At 44.1% G+C, this 15,347-nt stretch overlaps 1 protein-coding gene across 1 annotated transcript in view; it reads right to left on the reverse strand.

The window, feature by feature from the left end:
• Positions 1-15,347, reverse strand: part of SOBP (sine oculis binding protein homolog (Drosophila)) — a 101,711-nt gene that overhangs the window by 37,325 nt on the left and 49,039 nt on the right. The window lies entirely within an intron of this gene.

Below are 15,347 nucleotides of genomic sequence, written 5' to 3' on the forward strand. Positions count from 1 at the left end.
CGAGTTAGAGCAAAAGGGAGAAGCAGGTGAAAGGAGGAGTGTCAGCAATACACTCATTACACTGTTCATTTGAGTGACACTTGCACTCCGTTCCGCTCCATCTCATCTGATCCCTGACTGTTCGCTCTCTCCCTCTCGCAGCCTCCCGAAATTCACAGCTGAGCTGTCTCCCTCACATATGGCTTGCATATAATTATGCACATTCCATTTTACACTGCATTAAAATGATGAGCTCCTGGCTCCCTGCCAACCTATTTAAATCAGCCACTGCCCAAAGAAGCCGGGGAGAGGAGGAGGGCACGGGGGCTGTGATCAGAGTGGGGGACGAGAGGAGCGTGCGGAGGTGACAGGGTGAGGAGCAGGTAGTCCTGCTCCCCACGCTTCCAGCTGCCCCCTGGTTTGAGGGTTCCGGGGGTGCCCGGGTGCAGCGCACGTGCGTCTCGGCGGCTGCCGCACCGCGCGCGTGCGTCGCGGCGCCTGCCGCATCGCTCCCCCCCTCAGTGGCCTGAGCCGCCTGTCCTCCTGCACCACACTCACGGTGCCCAGGATTTTCCAGCGCTGGCATTTAGGAGAGGTATTTGCACCTTGTAGAATCTATGGCTTTGTTTGCCTTCAAATAGGCTTCTGCCTCTCCCTGGGGAGACAGAGTGGGAAAGCGGAGCTGGGAGTTCGCAGCACCAGGGATTTTTAGAAAAATGTGAAGGGGTTGCACCACGACAAAACCCTGTTGACTCCAGTAGGCTTTGACTTGGGCCTTGGCCTGTCAGCCACAGGGCATGAACAAACTCTGCCTGACAGAAAATACCATTTTTAGAGGTGCAAAGTTTGTCCAAAAGTCTGTTTTGAGTAGTACCTACAACTGATGATTATTACAAGAAGGGGGAATTGGTAAATGAGTTTATTCTGTATGTTTCCTAGCAGCTCATAGGTTTTTTCTTTCACTGCCTTCAACAGCTGCAGGGTGGAAAACGTTTAAAATATTTCCTTCAAACCACAGAGAAGAGGCAGAGCATTCCTGAGCACCTGAAATCACTTTTATATTGACAAAGGTTTAAATGTATTCTTCTAATTATTAGTTTGAAACTCTGAACTCTAATTACTAGCCTGAAACCTCTCTCATAACATAATTTTACTTCCCATGCTGCATGAAATACAAAGTCCAAATCTGACCATGTTTTGTAACAAAAAAACCCCACCCGATTCTCATTTTGAAAACAAACTTTGCCCTTTCCTCTCCCCCATGAATGAATACGGACAACTTGCTGAAGCTTTTTCAAGTCAACTAGAAGACAACTGGAGGACAAACACCTTAAAAATGCCTTGCACAAATAGAAATGGACCTGTCAGCTTGGGATCAGAGGTGCCAATGGGATGCCCAGTGACAGAGAGCTAGTGAGATGTAGGGCTCTGAATGTTATCGGTGCCCTCAGACCCCTGAAATTGTATCTTGGCGCTATTCTAGACATTGTGCACGTGACGGCTGGCACGTTGTAACCTGCCAGTGACCCTCTGCAGCATTATCATGGTTGCACGCACACACCTTGTAAAATGAAATGGATATCAGGGTGTTTGTAGTGCATGTGTCAAAATACAGAGACAAACCCCACCGACCTTGAACCGCTTACCAAAATTGCCGGTTGCCCAAACGTTATTCACCCCTGCTGGTGGCAACATGCTCCCCTGCTGTTGATTCAAACCTTATTTTATTTAGCTTTGGACATCACCAAAACTACCTAGTCTCAAAACCAGTTCAGCTACATATTGCTATAATTTACTCAGGCAGCAGAGCATGCCCACTTTAGCTAGCTGGTTTCCATTGTAAAAAAATACCTATTCTCAGCAGCCAGGGGTAACTCTCCAGTTGCTTTACATTAATTCATTACTACCACCTTCCACTTGTGAATTTCCACCTTTTCCACTTCTTCCAGTTTGCAGGAGGAAACACTCTTACAATGTTTAGCACTGTTTTAAACACTTAAAAAGTGGCTCAGAGTTTATCTTGCCATGGTAATGTTGTGATATGCCTATATCTACACTGACTCACTCCCAATTGTTGCTGTATACCAGTAAGCAACTGCCTCAGCTCCTCAGCATTCCGACCTCACTCACACCAGGCTGGCATCTCCAACTTCTCCATCAGGCCTGGCTGGGACGTATTCTGACTGCTATTATTTAAAAGAAAGCAACTGGGGGGGGGAAAAAAAAGAAGCCAAACCTGTGATATCTCTGAATTTTTACAATGCTTTTAAACTGCTAAAATCATTATAGAAATTATCTCATTAAGAAATGTATGTCCAAAATGTTAGATGCAATTGATTGCTTCTATGCAATATATGGTACAGCTGGTCTCCCTCACATCTTGTTCCAGGACAAAAAAGGCTTCGGCTCCTGTGCTGAGGCCTGGGACCATGGTGAGCGCTGCTAGTTTTATCAGCACGGAACTGCTGCAACTTCCCTGTGGCAGCACGTCTCCTGGGATTTACTGAAGCTCCTAATTCAATAGCCTCTGCTGGCAGGCAGCCGCCTGCCCGTCAGCTGCGTGGGATCCAAGAGGGAGACCTGCCCATCGCTGGCCCCGGGACACCGGGCTGGGCACTCGACAGAACCGGTGGCACTCGTGCTGCGCCAGCTGCTCCTGGCAGAAGACAGCACGTTACCCAAGGAGCAGGGCTGGCAAGGAACATCTAGCAAGAACCGCAGTCAACTTGGTAGAGCTGGCTTAGCTGTAAGGTCAGCCTGGTGATGGTTTTGAGCAGGAAAAAGTGGCCTTTAATTGAGGGTTAGATATCAGGAAACCCTTCTTAATGATAGGTATGACAAAGCGCTGGAGAAGATTGCCTAAGGAGACTGTCAAAGCCCCATCATGGGAGGTTTTTAAGAACAGATTAGGCAAACATCTGTCAGGAATGACATGCAGAGAGTAGCTCCTGATGTGAGGAAGCTGGACAGATGAGAACATCTCCTTTCCCAGGTCTCTTTCCTCTCTGCTTTCGATCACTGAGCTTTGGAGAAAAATGTCAGGAGGGTAAGGAAAAAAAAAAGTTAAAAAAAGAACAAAAACCAGAATCTAAAAGAACCTCTCTGAAAACAACACAGCATTTCATGTTCAGAGATATGTGTACTCATTAATAAGTACATGATGACAACTATTTCTGGCTACACAAACTGTGCGATCTGTTCGTAAGCCAGCCAGCCTATATTTGTGAAAGATGCCAATAGTTTGGAAACAGACTATATATTAAGTCAAGATTCCCTTTTTTAACAAGATGGAGGAAGAACAATCTGCAGCAGAATTTCCCTCTCTCTGAAGTGCATGGATATTTGTTTCTTCTTATTCTCAGAGAAAAATTATCTTGATCCAGACAGAGGATTTCTTAGCTTGAGTATAAGTCATTTTATGCAGCCTTAGCCTCGGGAGAGGAAATCTGTGCTTACATTTTAATATTAAAGGCAGGATCTTATGGTAGTATAAGTCACAAGGCAGGTGAAACAGAATAATTTGTTAAGATGGAATTTGTTAATGCAAAGCTTCCACTAAAATGGGACAACGCATTTGCAATGAAATCCTACTGCTTGGTCCACAAAAGTTTAACGCCAGTTGACTGAAAACACCTAACATCTATTTTCTAAAAGCAATGGGCATTTGAGTAATGCAGAGTGACAGAGTATTAGCCTGCTTACTCAGGATAAAATTGCCACCTAATTGCCATAAACATCCTTTAAAATAGATGAAACACAGGACCGTTACCCCCGGACAAGTTAAACACAGGCATTAGGTGAACGTCTCTTGGCAGGACAAAAAAAAAGCTGCAAGAAGCTGAACAGTGTTGCTATAGAAGCGCAGATAAGTGTGTCGAGGCTCTCGTCCCGTGGCGATGAGCAGAGGAAGTTCACATCACCCTTAATACTATTGTCTCCAGAGCCTGGCTGCAGATGGGAACTGAAAGCCGTGTTTCCGCTTCCACCACAAAGGTTATCTCTCCCTCCACTGAAACTGGAAGGAAATCCTCAGGGAGACCCTAATCCTTGAAATTCTAGTTCCTGTGCATTTCTGTTGTCTCAGATAATCAATTATCATGCTCTCTACAGTATTCACTGTACCAGTTATGGTAAAAATAGTACTAAACTTCCATCTGTTAAGTATATTTTTCCCAGAAATATGAACGTGCTTGCTGTGGGCTGGGGCGGTGGGGGAGCCCGAAATGGGGGTGCCAGGCCACGGCTCCACGTCAGGAGTGAAGCAGGGCCAGGGACAATGGTTCGGAGAGGATGTCCCTGCTTCAGCAGCTCTGCAGTTATAGGAATGACCTAAAGAGTTCTATAATCCTGTGAGTGAGCCCTTGGCTTGGGGAAAGTCTTCCCTCAAGGGAAGCTCCCACTGATGTTTGATGAGAGGTTTGCTCATTGCAAGGATTTCAGGATTTCCCTGATTTGTGGAGTGATGGAATAAGCAGAGGCTTGTTGCCTCTCTCAGCTGAACTCTCTTCACTAATCTCTACAGCTGTAATGTTTTGCCACTTCAAGCCTCTAAAATCTTCTCAAGCTTTTTGAAGAAGTCCCAGGTTTTCTGAAACATGTCAAAACAACTTTTTATAATATCTCCCAAAACTCAATCAGTGAAAACAAAGGACCTAAAATCACACTGTTTGTTTATTGCATTGTTATTGTTTACATGCCACTAAAACTGAGATTATTCCTTTTGCCTGACCTCCTCTGACTATCCCAGGTTACAAGTGACCACCCGACCCAATGTTTCCCAGCCTGGGATCTCTCTAACAGCACTGTCTCTCTGCACACTGGGTGGTGGTCTATGAAGAGCTTGCAGGTCATGTGCTACTAACTCCCCTTGTTTCCAGCTGCTAAAATGCATTTAAAGACAGCTAAAAATACATTAAATACTTTCCTAATGTTATTTTTCCATGTAAGCAACTGCTGTAGTCACCACAGGAATGTTATTTGATCGCCAAGGGGAGGGGAAGTGGTCCACGAGACAATCTGTCTACTGGAGGTGATCTACAAAGTTAAAAAGAAATTGGGAATATGCCCTCTTATAACTTCTTTATTAAGTAAGCAGAGGAAAATTAGAAGGACTTTTGCTAAATTCTTTTGCTGCCTCCTCTCCTTTCCCCACACACACCATCCCAATGCACACATAAACAAACGTACCAACACACACGTACACATCACCACCACTATTTAAGTTACTATTTGAGATCTTGTCTACACTAGAAGTCACCAGTGGATAGAAACCAGCGGAACAATATTAACATGACAAGTAAAACTCTGGGATTGTGCATGGGGCTATTCCCAGCTCCTGAGCAGAGGGCATGCTGCTGGAGGCAGGTTTCTGCCATTTTGTTGCCTGGCATCTATCCATAGCCTTACTTGAAATCTCTCCCTTGCACTCAGCTGCTCCTGGCTCCTATACGTTACAGTACAGACTTCACAGCTGTGGAGTCCCTTTCACACAGACTGAAGATATATGGTCACTGAGAAGGAGCAAAGATGTCCCTGAAAAGATGCTGTCTTTAAGTAGAGCCTGATGTTCAATTCCCTGCAGGCATCCTTGGCAAGACAAGGCCCCTGTTGGCATATCTCTTGGTAAAAGCTGCTTATGCTTTGCTGTGATATGTCCATTATAGACAGTGATGAATCTAGACCTGAACTCTAAGCTGTGTTCAAATTTTAGTTGCTGTTTCAAAAGTGAATACAAACCCTGAATGAAACACCACTAATGTCAGACTGGATTAGAAAAGCATCTTGAGTCCACATGTTTAGGAGAAGGTTTGGTGTGGAAGTGCCTTCAGGAGCCAGTGATCTGGCTAGTGTGATTAAAACTGGAGAAAATGCATCATTCAGAATATCCTGCAATCTTCTCCATTGTGCTGACAGAAGTAATACTGCCTGACTTCAAAAATAAATACTCACCAGGTCAAACCTGCTATTCTAACCAAACACAACCCACACTCCCCCATTGTCCCTTTTTGAACAGGTTCAAAAACTCCTGGGAAACAGGCAATTTTGCTGAGAAAAGCTGCCCTGGAAAAAATGCATTACAACAAAGAAGGAGAAGGTGCCAATTGGTGGAATGATAGGGTAGTGTTTCTGAAATTATCCTCATCAAATTAACTGAGGAATGTCACATTCATTTTCTTGCATAACTGAAGCACAGGAAAAAATCCAAACAAAAGTGCCTGAAAATCTGATAAACAGTTATTTATGGATCTTTTTTTTTATTTTCAGTAGTGCTTGTCCTCCATGCGCTCTGGCTCTGAATGGTCCAGCTTTATGTATTAAATTTTCCACTCAGAATTTCATGGTATAAAATTATCCACAGTTTATATTTAAAATGCAAGCTGCAAACTCTATTATAATGTAAGTAATATTGTAAGTGAATCAAAAGGAAATACTAATAGCAGTACTACTCTAGTGCCTGCTAAAGTCATAACTTTCATCCTACTGCATTTAAGTCTATTAAAACTTATAAAAAAAAAAAAAGAATTTAACTTTCTTGATTCTATACATCTTTTTCTCCTGCTACCCCAGTTCTGTTTCATATACTTTAGAGGAGAATCATGATTTCCTGCTGGACTTCTGATCCTTCCAGGCAAAATCAGGATTTTCTTTTTATATAGCTTGCAATACTGAGCATTTATAGCCCCTTCTACCACTGTCATAAAATACTAAGGAAAAACTGATGATGACCTCCACTTTCACTATACATACAGAAAGAGCAACTGAACTCAAATGGCAGTGTCTACTGCCCTGGATCACTCCTCTAATTTTTGTAGGAAGAAGAGTAGAAGGACTGAGATGTTAAATGAATTGGGCCCACAAGCAAGTGATGGTGGTCCAGCCCCGATCCAGTTGCTCGAGCAGGGAACTGCCTTATGCTTTGTAAACAAAAACTCCACATTAAACCTCATTTTCCCATTGCATTCCAGACTTTTGCACATTTTTCCTTCCTCTATCAGCTAATAACCAGGCAGCTTCTGCAGCTTTACCACCTTCTGTGGGACTACACTACTCCTTCCCCAACAGTTCATGGCATAATGATATATGAGAAGTGTTCAGGTGGCTGCCTCAAAAGCTAATATTTCAAACTGCACAAACCTTTACCCATATCATAAATTTTTAATAGCCAGTTCAAAATTGTCATAGAATAAATATGATAACAAACACATAACACTGAGATAATTTGAAATAAACTTAGTTTATTGCCCCTTTGAATGTTTCTTTGACAAGTCACAGCTGTGTGGGACCTTCACAAAGTGAGCCTATCCTACTAATCTCCCTTCTGATTCAGGACAGGCCTGATCTAGAGATGCTAATGGACCGTGCTTGACAGTTATTGCAACATACTCAATACACAGCCTAAAATATGGCCAGGAAAGAAATGAAAATATACTACAGGCTTCCCAGCAGATTCCATTTTTGTAATGGGTAGCTCACACCAATGTAACCAATAAGATCTCCCTCTCTCTTTTCATTTCCTGTTTATTACAATTTATGAGATAAAAGCATTTTCCAAAGTATTCTGTACAGTTCACTGTCAGGTAGCTCAAGTATCCGTTCTCACTTTTGCCATTTCTACAAGGATTCCCCAGCACAGATGAGCAACTCCTGCGCAGCACAAGTACACACTTCCAATCAGCCTGCCAGAGGAGCAGGGAGGCAGAAAAACAAAACATAACACCAAGGGGAAAAAAAAAAATAATAAAAAGGAAAAAAAATCCTTGAAATGTTGGTTATGGTTAGCTAAGGCTCACAGACCAAACAAATCACTGTCCCTAATGAATTTGTTTCAATGCATCTGCTTATTTCAAGCTTCAGCGTTGTAACTAACAGAGTAACAATGCGGTTTTTCTCTGATTACGGTGTCACATATATGATTAATCATCTTGACTCAGAGCATATTTTTTTAAAGCAATTGCAGGGTGGTTTAATGAACTCCTCTCCCACTGTCTTATATAGACTAGTCATGATCAACATACCATTAAGATAAACCTTGCACCCCATCCCTCCCCTCTCTGACAGCTTGCCTTATTTGCCTCACAACAGTCAATAACCAATTAAGAGGCAACGGATTTGATCGATACAGAAGGTAACAATGACTTAAGCAGCTGGTAAATTCTACATGTACTCTTTTTTATTTAATTCCCATCTTTGTGGTATATAAACAGTTCTGCACTTTGAGTAAATGTGGAGCAGGAAAAACAATGGCCAGGTCTGGTTGGTAAAGCTTTCCCTCAGATGGGCTGTGTCTGCAAGCTACTCCACAGCAACAAATGCTTCTCTGGGATCAGAGCAAGACAGGCAGGATCCTTGTCTCTGTATTTGCTGTGGCCTTTTAAAGGGTGAAAATAGAAATTTCTCCCTGGTTTGGTTACGAGTGACATGCCACTTGGGCTACTCACATGTGAAAATGGAGCGGCTGTAATGTTATTAAAGCAGTCGTTTATGAGCTGGGTGAAGGGATGACTGGTCTGGAGATGGGGGGAGAAAAAAATAGGAACAGAGCATATTCTGGAGAATGGGCAAGGAGAAGGTAAAAAGAAAGGAGAGAAGCTTTGATACAAATGACATCTTCTACAACCTTAATATTATCTCCCAGTCTTTCTGTAAATGATGAATGGCTTCAATAAAAGGTGGGATAGTGGCAGTTATAAGCAGGACAAAAGCTAAATCTGGCTGGTGGTGAGGAGCATTCGTTATAACTCCTGACAGCCCAGCTGGAGGTCGGGGACTGAGGTCACTATATCGCCACTGCTTTTGGGTCTAATAACAGGTAAGGTACTTCTCCCTCCTCTCTCACCACCTTTTTTTGAGGCTTTTATTCAAAGTTTTACTTTCAAAGACATTTTTCAGAGGAATAGGCTGATACAGACCAAATGAGGTAGCTCTCCTCTTCTAGGATTTCCACTCTTCTTTAAAGAAGCCACGACTATGGGGGATGACATGCTCTCACTGACAAACGGGACGTAGTTCAAGCACCTCTGAGCTTGCTCCCAATGCTGGCAGAAAGTTATCTCTAAATTAGAGTGGTGTGCCTGTGTTTTCCACTGCCCACTGCAAACCTCTGTCACCTGGAATGATTCCAGTAACATATCATGTCTAAAACCAGGAAACTGCCCATTCAAACTCATAAGATTGTTCAGACCACATATATTTTCATGCAATAGGAAGCAACCAACTATAATGTATCTTCCCAGTTTGCCTTGGGAACTGAAAGGTCCCATTCTGAGTTTTCTCCTTTCTGTCACAATAAGATGAAAAATGCTGAAAAACACTTGTCTTCCCAGTCCCCTTCATTACCATCTTCCATGGGGAGAAGTTGCAGGTAAGTCCTTGGCTAGGTTTCTAAGCCTACACAAATCCACTTCTAACTATTCCCAGTAGTATACTTCAGGCCCCAGGGTTTATCAGACTACACCTTTGTTTTCAACTCTGTGTGTTGTTATTATAGAATTTTAAAAAAGAGAGAGAGAGAGAGAGAGAGAGGTAGACAGATAGATACTATTCTAACTCTTAAAGACGGGCTTAAAAATTCAGATGCTTCCAGTATAAAAAGGAGCAGGCAGAAACACATTCACCATGTTTTTGTCTTCTGTGTTGACTCAAACGTCTTGGTTGCCATCTCCATCCCAAACCCGACTTGCCTGGCCCCTTACCACATAGCAAAGTCTTGTGTGTTTGGTTTTTTTCCCAGCCTTCCTATAATCCTGATTTGCTCTTTCCTGCTAGCCCACTGAAGTCCAGCTAGTGACCTATGCAATAGGTCTGTTGCCATTTTCCTCAAAGACTGAGCTACTGCTTCCACAGGGAAGAAAAGAGACGGAGTTAGGACATTCCTCTGCAAAGAGGTATCAGGAGCTGACAAAACTATGCCCCCTGTACACTGAGCGCCCCTGGCTCCTCCATTCAAGGCCTGGGCTTGAAGCAGCCAGATGGGCTTTGTAACATTCAGAGAGAAAAGTACTCCTGGTGTTTCTCCCTTCCCAGGCTGTAAATTGAGTGCTTGCCTCTTCCATCATCAGCGCAGAGACTTGGCTATCTCATTTTAGGGCAGTGTTGAAATGGCGTTTCTGTCTAAGCAGAGTCTGGAGAAACCTGTAGACATGTGCCCTTTGGTCTTTCAGCCACCATGCATAGATCTGTAAATTCCTCATTGTTTAACCAAGATGTAGAGGTCTTTATCTTGGTCGCAGTGTATATTAAAGTAGGAGGCAGCAAGGCTTGGGGCAGACTGGTGCTCTTATTACTACCACTACACAGAAAGACAAAAGCTTCAAGCCCAGAACCAGCTCTAAATAAACACTCAAAGCACACTGTTACTCTGCTGACTATTGCTGCTATCTTAAAAAGTTAACATAATTTTCTATTCCATATCTGATTCCATCAGAATCCAAGATCAAATTCTCTTGCCTGCATCCAGACAGTTTTGCATTGAGTATCAGCTTTGCAAAGCACAGTACCAGGCTTGGCCTCTGTTGGTTTTAGTGCACTTTTTCAATCTGTGTCTAAAGCTTCTCTAAAGTGAAGAAAGTGCCTGCCTGCCCTTCACACAATCACCAGTAAAGCTGAGCTTAGGCAAAGGCCAGAGCAAGCAAGATAATCACTGGGCTAGTGAGAGGTTATTTAGCTTAACATAAGATTGAGGCAATAAAGGAAAACCCATCTGTGTTTCCCAGTACTACTAGCAGGAGAAGCACCATAGTGGTGGTTGCCGTCATCTTTTCTTTAGCAACAAGCTGGTCACAGAGAAAAGAAGCTCAGGAATCCTCTTCTCATACATGGAGTGAGAGTTCCAAGAACAGAATCACAATTTAATTACATCTAACCATGTAATTAACATTCATGTCAGTTTATTACTCTGCTCTGGTGAGACCCCACCTGGAGTACTGCATCCAGTTCTGGAGCCCCCATTACAAGAGGGATGTGGACCTACTGGAGCGTGTCCAGAGAAGGGCCACGAGAATGATCCGAGGGCTGGAGCAGCTCTCCTACGAGGACAGACTGAGAGAGTTGGGGCTGTTCAGTCTGGAGAAGAGAAGGTTCCAAGGTGACCTTATTGTGGCCTTCCAATATCTTAAGGGTGCCTACAAGAAAGCTGGGGAGGGACTTTTTAGGATCTCAAGTAACAACAGAACTAGAGGGAATGGGGCAAAGCTGGAAGTGGGCAGATTCAGGCTGGATGTGAGGAAGAAGTTCTTCACCATGAGAGTGGTGAGACCCTGGAATGAGTTGCCCAGGGTGGTGGTTGAGGCCCCATCCCTGGGGGTCTTTAAGGCCAGGCTGGATGAGGCTCTGGGCAGCCTGATCTAGTGGGAGGTGTCCCTGCTCATGGCAGAGGGGTTAGAACTGAGTGATCCTTGTGGTCCCTTCCAACCCTGACAGATTCTGATCTGTTTTGGCAGAGGACTTTGGAGCCCTGGTGGCTCGGTGGTTGGGCTTGATGATCTTGGAGGGACCTTCCAACCTAAATGATTCTATGATTCTATGATCTTCACCACCGATGCTGTGAAATGCAACTTAGTGACTTTTTTGTGGGGAATGAGACAGAACAACCATTTGTCTCACTTGCATTGTTTATATATTAATCGTTAAATTGTTACTAACATTATTAATCTCATTATCTTAATTACATGTGTTCTTGTCTTTTTACAGGAGCATTCCTTCCAGAATTAAGACTACTTTGTACATCTTCATTGTTCTTCCCTCTCAGTTTAGAAACCTGATAGACAATCACTGGCATCGAAGAAAGGGGAAATGAGTATTGAGCACAAAGAGCTGCAACATCACCTGCTTAGCAGGAAGGGGAAACCTAGGAGTGTTCTTTAACAACCTGCATACTTCACAGCGTATGCTGGCAGAGTATTTCACATGGTGGGAGGTGATGTTTAAAAAAGTTGGACCACTATAATCCTTTAAAAGCAGCCAGGGTCTCTTTCTGAAAGCCTAGGTCATGTGCCTGGCACTGCGTCATATGGTGTCTCTCTTCCGCCATTTGTTTATTTGCTTCTGGCAGTTTTGGCAGTGAGGTATCGGAGTGAAATGCACACCACTCCATACATATGGTGGGAAGAATCTAGTGCATCAGTTGAATGCATACTGTACTGTATACACATTCTGTTTCATCTCTGAGCACAGCTGTGCTGTAAAAGCTTACAAAATGTGAAGCCTTCTGTGCAGCAAAAACATCGACAGGAGAAGCTAGCCTATAACTTATTAGGTTGTGACACAAGCCAAAAAAAGCTGGAGTCAAAGCTGACAACTCCTGGCATGGTGATGAAAAGCACAGTGGCTCAAAGTTAAAGAGGGAGTGTCAGTCCTAACCTCATGGTCTGGGTTTTCGAAACCATGGGTCACAACCAGCATCATTGGTTTGCTCTAGGACAATGATTCCCAACCCCAGCACACGGCTTCCAGCCAGCAACCAGCAAGCAGACAGGCAAATCATCTCCCTGGTGCCCCACTGCGCTCACAGGCGGCCTGTGCTAGGACGCGATTCAAGGAGGGGGTGGGCAAGAGCCAAAAAGCAGTTGTGGCTCTCCTTCTTGCCCAGCACAGTAGCCTTCAAGCTGTGATCAGTCCTGTGTCTCCTATTCCCCCAGCTCTTTGGGATGGAGGTAGTGGAAACGTATGGTAAAAAACTGTCCTGCACTGTTTGGACCAGATGTCTGGCAGATTTTTTTTTTCTACCACAACCAACAGGGAGTCTTTATTTTAATCTAAGTAAGAACGGACACATTGGGTCAGATCTAAGGTACCCTAGCCCAAGCTTGTCTCCAGCGGTGGCCAGTATCACCCTCTTGAGAACCATCTGAGGAGCAATGGGCCACAGAGTCTTCCCAGGGGTACAAACCTGCCACGAGGGCAGTGGGAGTGGCTGTGTGAGAGGTTTGATAAGTGAGTTTGGCCTGTATGTCCACTGTTCCTGGATTTTTTTATATATATCTCACAACACAGTCTGGAGTTACATGGGGTTGTAGTACATCTTTCTTACCTACTGATGGACTCCAAACGTGCATGTATGTGTAGGTAGAGGAAGTGTGGTGAGTAAGCAAAAGAGGCAAGTGCAATCTCGATAAGAAAGCCATGGCTGGAGACATCACACTTCCTCCCTGACCCCATAGGAACGAACTCCTCATGCAGCTTAGTGCTGGAGCTGTCATCAGGGCTGCCCTGTCTGCTTCCCCTGCATGCTGTCAGGGCTCCCCAGCCAGAAGTCTGGGAAAAAAAAATCCCTCCTGTCCAGCTCCATCATTGCTTGAGATGATACTTGGTCCCAGAGTGGGCCTCTGGCTCCAGCAGCTTTCTTGAGAGTTTTTTTCTTGACAGGTTGCTGAAAGGTCACTGTGGGAGAGCACCCATACACTCAGCCGAGGGAATCACACCCTTTCCTGCTCCTCACCCAAGCTCATTTCCTTCAGGCAAGAGCCCTCATGATCCCAAGAGTGACAGGAGCTGAGGGAGAAAGGCGTCCCTCGAGGAAGCTTTCTCCTAGCTTCCACCACATTCCTTGGCTGAGAGGGGGCTTCCTTTCTCCAACACAGTCACGACGGAACCTCCAAAGGCAGCTGCTCCTCCAGGCTGCCCAAAAGACACTGGAGGAGTCCCGAGGCAGGGCGCTGGCCCTCAGCCCACTCCCATTGCTGCCCTGCACCCCTGGGGCTCTCCAGCAGGGACAACTGTCTCACGGCACCGCAGGGGACGAAATCCAACCCCCAGCTAAGTTTAGCTTGTCAGCCTGGTCTGGTGGGAGCGTAGCTGCATGGTTCTGCCATCACCCTGCGTCCACTGCCTTCTCCCTCTGCCCTGCAGGTGACTCCCTGCCTGCTCCACGGTAAAGGCGAAGGGGGACACGGCTGTCATACCTTTGGGGGGACACAGACAAGAAACAGCAATTTAAGGCTCAGCCAGACTTTTTGTCATCTCTCCTGTCAAAGATATGAAAATAATAAGAGAAGTAAGGAAAGGGGAACTCAGCAAATTCTTGCCTCAAGCACGAATTGCTGCTGCTGTTATTTCATTTGCAACAACCGATTTTAATTGTGTCTCCACACTGGATAAACCTTCTTTTCTCAAAGGTTATTTTAAATACATGACAGGATCCTCCTTAAAACCAGGCCATGGTCTGCACTAAAGGAAATAGTATCAGTGAAGGGTAATCAGAGGTTTGAAACAACTCTTACATAAGATATTAAATAACGAGGACTTATCCACTTAGAAAAAAGATGAGAATGAATATGATAGTGATCTATGTAGGCTGCTATATTTTTTTATTAACAAAAAAAACCCTGCATTTTTGTTAGCAAAAAGAAGTGGCTACTAACTATCCATTAACTATCCATTGCTTCCGACAATGCAAAAAGCTAGAGTTTTGATAAATATGCAAAAAAAAAAAAACAATGAAAGAAAATATCTCTTTGCTGAACAAGTCATCAAGCTGTGTGGTGTGCAGGCCAAAGCTACGCAGGAATCAGGAGTGTAATGTATCCTGGAAGGACCCATTCATCAGCTATTGACAACAACAGTAAAAGCTCTCCCACACTAGAGTGCTTTCAAGGAATTGGTGCAGAGATGGGCCTCGATGTGAAGAGAGGTGAGTCTGGCCTGTGGGGTGCAGCCTGACTTCAGATGGAGTTTCAGGACATTTGTGCCTCTCTGCAGTCAGGCTCTAGATGTTGGCTATGGAGATGTGAACTCTGGATCTGTTTTCAAACGCCAAAAGTAACCCCTGGAAATTAGTTGCAGCTCTGATTTCTACCTCCAGAAAACATAAATAAATTGTTTCTGAAATTGGTGAGAGACTTCAGAGACAGAAGTTGAATGCAATATGCAAAGCAAGCACACTTGTTTACATGACACATTGGCTGAGAGATAGAAGAGCAAAATACATATGCGTAACTCCTAAAAGTGCTGGACATGGACTAGCTTTTCTTCTTATACATGCCATAGGAAAGGTTTCTCATTGAAAGGCTTTTGAAAGCCAGAAGGTCACAGCTTCTCTAGCCTTTCAGGTTTCTGTTCACACCTCAAAAATTCTTCTGGATGTCTACTCCTGTTGTGAGAAAGAGCAGCATTCTTGAAACTTGGCAAACTTGAATATCCTGACTTGGGACAAAATGAGGAAACTTGACTTGAAACACCTAAATATCCACATGGAAACACACAAATATAATGAAGAGTACAACAGAGATAAATTTCACTCTCATTCCTAATTTTTATTTCTTCTATTTTTTTCTGCATTTCTGAGTCCAATTACATGGTTACCCAAGAAACCAACTTAGATTATACTCCTAGAGATACATGAAGTAGCCAGAAATGTCATCACTCTCCTGATG

Source organism: Merops nubicus, unplaced genomic scaffold (assembly GCF_000691845.1).
Source record: "Merops nubicus isolate BGI_N331 unplaced genomic scaffold, ASM69184v1 scaffold19514, whole genome shotgun sequence".
NCBI lineage: Eukaryota > Metazoa > Chordata > Aves > Coraciiformes > Meropidae > Merops > Merops nubicus.